Genomic DNA, 8,430 nt, shown 5'->3' with positions numbered 1-8,430 from the left:
TAAGAGAACCTGGCCTTGTGGAACCAGTCACCACTAGTTATAATGTAGCACTGCCCCCACTTTACACCCACTCACAAACTCTACTCTGCTAACATTTTGTATCAGCTATTAAACAACAGAAAGAGGCATGCGGAATGTGCATAGCTCCGAGCCTAAAAGTGTTTTATAAAAGTGCATTTAAGTGGCTCACTAAATGGAAAAACTGAGTACCACCTCTCTTGCCTCATGGATAAACAGCCGTGAACTTCAGGGAAATTACTACTTGGCAACTCATTAGCACTTCTTTTTAGCGTGGAACAATGAAAGCAAAATATTAGTGAAAGACTGCATCGACACAACAAAAGCTGGAGTTTTCCTCTGCTTGAGCGTGCAGATTTTCACTAAATCATCAGCTACTGCATATTAGCAATGCTGAGTTATGAGTTTACAGACAGCTTGGGTAGGTTAGGACTGGATCTGTGAATGTCTGATGATTAAATATCTAATTTGAACATCAGTGCAGACCACAGTGTGTCATTAGACCTCTCCACTGAACATCACAAAGGAGGGGAATGTGGTTTTAAATTGGCCCAAAAACTCTTGAGTGCAGGTCAGGCCTGAGCGAGCAGTGAGTAAAAGGAAATCTGAAAACAGCAAAAAAGGTTGTTGGAAAGCTGCCAGTGAAGCTCTTGTTGCAGAATGTGATCTATAAACTACTTGGAGTCTAACTTTTTCCAACCGCAGCGCGTTCAAAGTTTCATGATTCCAGGCTGCCCTTGCGGTTAAATTTGTTTAGCAAGAAAAGTGATAACCAACCCCAAAATCCTTCAACTGAACACACCAGGCTAAACAATCTGGCAATAAAAGTAACTCCAGCTGGCTCTGAATGACCACTGGAAAGATGTGGTTGGGCTATCAAATATTCCTAAATAAAATGAATCATTTCCTGAGCAACTGAACTATAAACACAAACTGACAACCGTATCCGTCTTCCAACTCGCTGTGTCAATCTGTTTTTTTGTGCGGCTGAATAGCTACAGATAATTATGAGTTATTCTCTAAACACACCTGTGATTAATGTTGATGATGGGTCTCCGTGGCAAAGCAAAACTCTGCAATTTGCAAAATTAATATTGTGTTTAAAAAAAAAAAATGGTTGCATGAGAGCTTCTTTTTCAAATACACTATAGAGACTCTTCTCACTGACAGCAATAGGATAATAAAATGAGTATTTATGATAGCATAATAAATCCTAAGTATTCCACAACAAATGTGGACATTCTGACCTTTAAATCCAAGGACTGAGGCAAAATCCGCAACACATAATTGCAACCCAACAAGCTAGATAGCAATTTTACGTAACCATAGGAGGCAAATATTTTGAATCGAAGCTGCATAATCAGCAGGAAAATCGTAAATCTGACACATGCTGGTGTAACAGAGCTATCTCTGACGAAAAAATAAGGGTAGGACCTCAGCACCTGTTAGTAGCCTCAGTAGAACAACATACGTTCTGCTACTGATTTGTGGCATTTAAAGGAAAATTCACATTCGTGTATCCCATCAGACTGTATAAGCCATTTTGATTTACACAGATTCTAGCAGGCAGTTTTGATTTGCACTGGCATGTCTGGGAGGGAAGGGGCACGGTGAACCTTGAAGATGTGTGGAATGTGTGGTATGCTCCGTTCTGTGCTGCCAAAAGGAGCAGTCCCAGGAATAACACACAAAGACTCAGCCATTATTAAATCATATTACTGCAATTATCGCCTACACCTTCACTCTAAAGTCAACCTCACTTTGTGGAAATAGTTTAACAACTGACATGCAAGTGAAAAAATAAATTAAGAAGCAATTTGTTAAATCTAAATGAGATGGGGGGTGGGGGGGAAGTCTTATATAAACCAGGACCATCAATGTCCGTTATAAAAGTCATTGTTTTTGTTTTTTTCCTTTCTTATTATTCTTCACATCTAATTTTGTTTTGCCTACAAGCCCGAAGCAATTCACATCACTGTGAAGGCGACTAATGGTAGTTGTGGAAAAATGATTAGTGTCAAACATTTTTCACATGCAGCAGCGAGTGGCTCCCTGAAGGCAAATTCTTCCAACAGGCAACAATGCAGAAATTACAGCAGCATTGAGGCAGAGCAGAGACAACTTGGTACAAAACTACATATCATCAACCGGTCTGTGACCTCAAATGCCTGTTATACCAGCATGCTGTGATCCAAACGGTCTCAAATAAATGACTCATTTTTAACGTACAGTACATTTTTAACGTACTGTGGTTAAAAATGGCAAAATGTTCAATCACAGCGATGTGGAGGAGCAGATGAAATGGGTCTCCTGTTATTGATCATCTTTAGGCGTGGTGCTTGAAAAGAACGATTTCATCTATTTGTGTGAACTGGTCCTAAAGGGTGAGTTCATATTGCACCACTTAAACATAAAACAGGTTCAAAGCAATGGCTTGTTTTCTAATCCACGTGCCAGAAACCAACTTATTATCAAATAATGGTTAGCTGAACTCTATTAGACCTCTATTGCTAATTGATCAACTTTGGCAGAAGATGATCCAACTCCATGATGGACATTCACTGGTTGGAGCAAGAAGATCTTGGGTTCATATGCCGGTTTGGGCTTTTCTGTTTAAAGTTTGCCACCCCAACAGACCAAGCATTGTGTCTTTATTTTAAGTACAAGTTTTTATACACCAGTAACAGCGACAGTACAAACTGATTAAACTACGTTTGTAGTCGAAGCGTTGAGCTGGATGCAAGTTGGTGCGAACCAAATGCGCCGGTACCTGCACCTGGCTACTGGTTTCACACGGTATTATTTCGAAATCACTTCTGAACTTTTGCCTTCATTGCAAAATTAATCCAATCTTGTAGATTTCTCCCTCATGTTGTATCAAGACATGCTAAGATTTTAAAAAGGTGACATTGGAATACAGAGGTGGTATTCGCGGGGTTAGGGATCACAGCTGCCCATGAATGGCTTAATTCCACTCATACCTGAGACTCCCCTCTAAAAACTACTATACCTGCTTATTTCAGTAACTCAAACACCAAAAATAATCCTCTATTTGAATTAGTACGCACAATGGAAACTGTTCTAGCAGTACAGCATAAGGTAACATCCACAGCATTTAGTGTTTCTGTTCTTGGAGGTTCAGCCAATCAGCAGCAAGAAAAATAAATAGTGCTCCTGGATTGGCTGCCTTGCAAACACCAGCCAATAGCGTGTGAAATGCCCTTGCATCAAGGTATTTATAGGGATGCTTTACAAAAAAAAAATCTGCAAATAGGTGAATTTTCCAACAAGACGAAGACTAATTTGGCTGCTTGGGAACATTTCTGGCTTCACTATCAATCACCAAGAAGTTTTCAAACTATAGTTGGGTAGCTACAGACAGCAGACTGGTTATTATAGCCGATAGTCCCAGAAGTTAGCCAGTTCACATTAGCCTGTGAAACTTGTGTAGCTCATTTAAAAAAATGACCTCTGAGACCTTTTGTACAGTAATCACTCAGAAAGCACTTAGCAGATTAGTAAATTTTTGCTAAAACTTTATGCCAATGATGATAAATATTATGCTTATTGCCATATTTTATAGCAGTAGAAAAAAAAAGATTCAATTTCTGTTAAAAACAGTTTCTATTTTACAATCCTGACATTTTTGATGAATACATTACAAATCAGGTCTTCAAGACTCCGCATATATAAATTTTTTAAAGACATTCGGAGGCTTTAAAGGACATTTAAATACTCGGTTTAATGGGCTACGAGGTATAACGTAGCATGCGCTGCTTCACAAGTACACAAAGGTGTGCCAAAAGCACAGTGTGAACTGAGCTAGCTGTAGTTTGCACCACCACCCCCATTACAAGTCAGCCTTTCTTCTGTTTCATAGCTTTTACAATCCTTGGCACTACTTAAAAGAATGAGCTGTAGCACAACAGCAACAGTCTGTCAGGCACAGGCAGCAAAGAGAAAGAGCTCAAGCTAGCTCTCATGAGATCCCTCCACCCCCAGCGATGGACAGCAGCAGCAATGCAGAGCTCTTTCCTTTCCACCCCCCTCCCCCTCTCCCTGCTTGAAAGTAACACTGCCAATGTAATTTTCCGTGAGAGCTGCTCCATTTATCAAGGCCAGTGGCACATCGAGGAAGCTGACAATGCCTCACTCCTCTAGATTTGTATAATGAGAGGTGGGAGAGTGAGACGCACTCACAAGGTGGTTAGCACTTGTACGAAGGAAGCAGAGATGATTTATTCAGCATCTGAGAGCCAAAGCTTTGGGGAGTATTAACTTGGGACACAGAAAATGTAGCCATGGCTATTACACTGGCACCATGGAGAACAAGATTGCTAAAGAGACATGTACTGATTAGCAGATGGATTACACAACTCCGGTTCCTTCAAATGAACCCATTTTGAAACTGTTTTCCAACCCCCTAATCCTCCTTTATTTCAACTGATCGCACTTTGCACAACACACAGCAAGAATGTATTACACAGCTGAGCTGAACTCAAACTTCCCCGCCAAAGAAAGATTGAACGTGAAACGAGCCATTAAGTTTGACACAGTGATCCAACTGCAAGCAGTAATCATTTTTCTGTGTCATTTCTAATTCCCATGAATGCCAGTTTCACAGTTAACTGCAGGATAAAAAAAAAAAAAAAAAAAAAAAAAGCAAAAACATAAAAGAAAACTGAATGCTCCGTAAGGTGGATGTACGATAATCAACAGCATCTGCACAGTTGCAAAATGGTTCTCTATGCAGTAACATCTTCATTACCTGCTGACAGGGAAACCTGAAACCGTTTTTGAAAGGTAAATAGGTTTCCTAAAAAGGAATTACAAGTTGGTTTTAGTTCAAGGGCTGTAATGTCATTGTGGTTTAAATTTTTGTTCCCCTTCATGCACCACAATCAGAAAGAAAGTTGATCCCATAAAAGAATAGTTATTTGACTTACAGAAGGTCTACTTTCTTCAGAGGTATTGGGAGAACAACTTTCAACATAATGGAATGAATTCTGATCACCAGTGTTGATTTAGGGGCTTCTCAAGTGTTTTCCTTATAGGTCATGATTTCAGAATAAAACTGCTAAATCAAACCGCCTCTGATAAGAGCTGGCTCATTTTGAGCTGGCCAGGTTATGTGGTGAGTGGCGACAGTTCATATCCACCAACAGTGATAGCTTACTTTATATCTACTTGCCAGCTCAAAGGGACAAATATTCTAACTTTGCTTTAAGTTTTTGTTAATAAAAAAACAAAACAAGCAAACTATACATTGAGTTACCTTCAAGTTTGTCCTTTGACTCGGACGTCTACATGTTTTTGTTTTTATAGCATTCGAAGATTTCCGATCAGTGAATGATTGGTTGAAGTCATTCCAGCAATGTTTAGGTTCCTGTTCCATGTCACAAGGTAGTCACATTCCTGTAACTTTAATGAGCTTAAGAGGCGATGCTGGACTGAAGACCAAGGGTGACATAAGTGATATATATATATAAAATCAGAAGCATCAGCAGTCCACGGTGTGAAGTGAGAGGGCATGTACCTCTTGATTTTACGGAGTCCGTCGGATCTGAGAAATGTGCTGCTCAGTGAAATCTGACGCTGATAACATGCTAAGGATGCTCCACAACAACTGGGCTTGTATTTAAAGCACTGAATGGATTTGAAAAGGCAGCATGAGGATCACAACAAGTTCCTTGGGGGCCATGGGGATCCCCCACACATCTCATCCACTGCTCAGATGAATGCCGAGTGTTGAAAGCCACACCTCTTTGATTCTGTAATCTCAACAGGACGCCATGAAAGCACACATAGTCCGATCTGGATGAATGGACAAAGTTATCCGCAGTGTGGGCTAGTGCCTCTTTGTTTATCAAGGAACGATGATCTATAACGAACTTTACTTATATATTAGTGGTTAGATCTGCTTGATGTAGTCTCTAAACAACACATATGCTTAATGATACTCATGAAGCAGCACGATGTATCAGGTAGCAATGGTCATCGCAGTATCAGAGTGAGGAACAGCACGATCACAAAGAAATGCTCGTATGCAATATTTACTAGGCTGGACTATTAGATTTCAGGTTTCATGCATTTATTCTCTAGATGTCAGTAATACATATCGCCAGTTGGATGGAGTTTCACTCTTCTAGGCCACACTTGATGAATATTTTAGTGACGGACATGCTATAGCTATAGTATTTGCTGAAGGTACAGCCCATGCTTCAGCAACACGAGTCATCGACTAATGCCTAAGTTCACGACGAGATTTTAATCCAAATTTTTCTCACGATTTCCCCCTTCTGACAATTATGTTAATTACTGGGATGAAACTTAAGATAACCTTAAGAGGTATTGCTGCCATGTGTGGTGTGTGAAGATTGATCTAGTCCATTCGGAAGAATGTCGGGGACCACTCCGATCTAAAATTGGGAATACTCAACATGTTGAATTGACTTGCCTCAATGCCGCAGAATGTTTGGTGTTCCTTGAGGAGAAAATGCATTTAGTCAATGACTGGCTAAACGGATGCAACATTTAGCCAAAGGCGAATTTAAAATACACCAAAGACATGGCGAACCAGAAAATTTGGTTAACATTGGAGACATAATTGTAGTGTTTTTTTCTCCGCTATACTCCAGAAACTATTGATTTTTCCTAGTCTGCCATGTTTGTCTGCTCTTAATTCATGTTTGGTGAGATTTTAGGAGAATTTCCTTTTGACATTTGAATGTTGGTGAGTTTGTGTGTGGTGCATTGCTCATGTCATGTGGTTGAACACCACACACTGTCCAGCCAAACCTGTTATGGCTAAGAGATTTTATTGCCACGTGTGGTCTCTCGGGTTTTGAAAATCTTGCCGGGTAAACTAGTCATGAAGTGGATCAATTTACGAGAGGGAACTGTGCTGCTCCCAGAGAATGTGTACAAATCTGATTATACACGAGAATACTTTTCACAAGTGATGTTTTTGCCTCATAGAAACAGTCTCCAAACACTATGACCAGAAAGTGGTAAAGGATCCAAATTGTATTTGAAAATACACAAGGAGAAGCACATTTAAGAAGACCTTTTGCTTCAAATACTCATTCTCATAATGATAAAACTAATGAATTGAAGGTGAAAATATTGACTTTGTTCAAACTTGTAAGGCAAAGTTTATTTAAATGTAAAATATGATCAAACCATCAACCTAAATGCATTCTTCTGGCTGTACTTGACCTTGCTTTTCCTCTTATGGAACGAAACGTTCCTCTATGCAGAAGCACATATCAAAGAAAAACAAACTGCCTAACAAGAATTAAATGCTCTTTTTGTTCATTATCCTTCAACTGGGCTTACCTGACTATATAAAAGCCTCTTCAAGTCAATATTGATTAGCGCTGCTTTTGAATCACACCTCACCACCTTCTTGTTTTCCAGGATACATTTCAACAGCCTGCAGCTACAAAGCAGTTCTGACCTCTGTCTTTTATTCACTGCTGCCTGTTGTTCTTGTTGGTTCTCCCCAAAAAAAAGGTCCTTTAATTCTAAATACACTATGATTACAAAGACTTTCCTAAAATTCCTTTCATAGCTGTCCAGCCACAGGAGGCTCTACAGCTTGTGTTCATGACTGGGTGTCCTGGATTTAAGGAATCAAACAGGCTTCCTTGTCGCCCATCCCCCACGCCACTTTCAGAGCACCAGGAAAACAGAGGAAGGCGTGCGAGCACCAGCTCCCCCTCCACACACGCTGCTCCACCAGGCATTGCCGGGGCTTGTGGGATTAAGAATGGAACACGATGACAGACAAAAACAGTCCTCTGCACCTCCCCGCTCTGCTGTCTTTTATACCGCAAGAGCATGAAAAGGCTGCTATGAAGCATACAAAAGACACAGTGATAGATCCGCTCTGAGTGAACAAGATAAGTGTGGGTGAATAGCTACACAGATCTTTATATTATTCTTGTATGACAATGTCAGCGTCGAAATTGTTCAACAACAAAAAGAAAAAGTGGAACACGCTTCAACGTTTGCTTGACTTCGCAGGCGAAATGCTTTGTACCGCCCAAGGCTGACAGTGTCGATTGTCTTCCGGTCCGCAATTAATTCTTCACTGGCTAATGTGAAGAACTTTAGTTAACTGTTACTTAACAGGCCTTGAGAAGTGTTTCAAATGGGAAATAAACTGTCCAATCCTTTAAGATAAATAAAGCCTTTGCAGTCAAGTCAAGTCAGGAAAAAGAACATCTCCACTGTGTGGACCATTTCCTGTGGCGGGTCACGGCATCCCATTCGTCAAGGGTGCTCTCATTCATAGGACGGTAATAAAAGAGAAAACAGCAGTGGGCCTCTTTGCATGCATCACATGTCAGATTGCTTTAGGGAATGCAGTGCATCTCCATGCCCGCTGAAAGCAACAGGCTGTCAAAG

This window comes from Poecilia latipinna, unplaced genomic scaffold, assembly GCF_001443285.1.
Source record: "Poecilia latipinna isolate Pla-1442-1.1 unplaced genomic scaffold, P_latipinna-1.0 Scaffold498, whole genome shotgun sequence".
Lineage (NCBI taxonomy): Eukaryota > Metazoa > Chordata > Actinopteri > Cyprinodontiformes > Poeciliidae > Poecilia > Poecilia latipinna.
The sequence above is the reverse complement of the archived record's forward strand: the minus strand, read 5'-3'. Positions refer to the sequence as shown.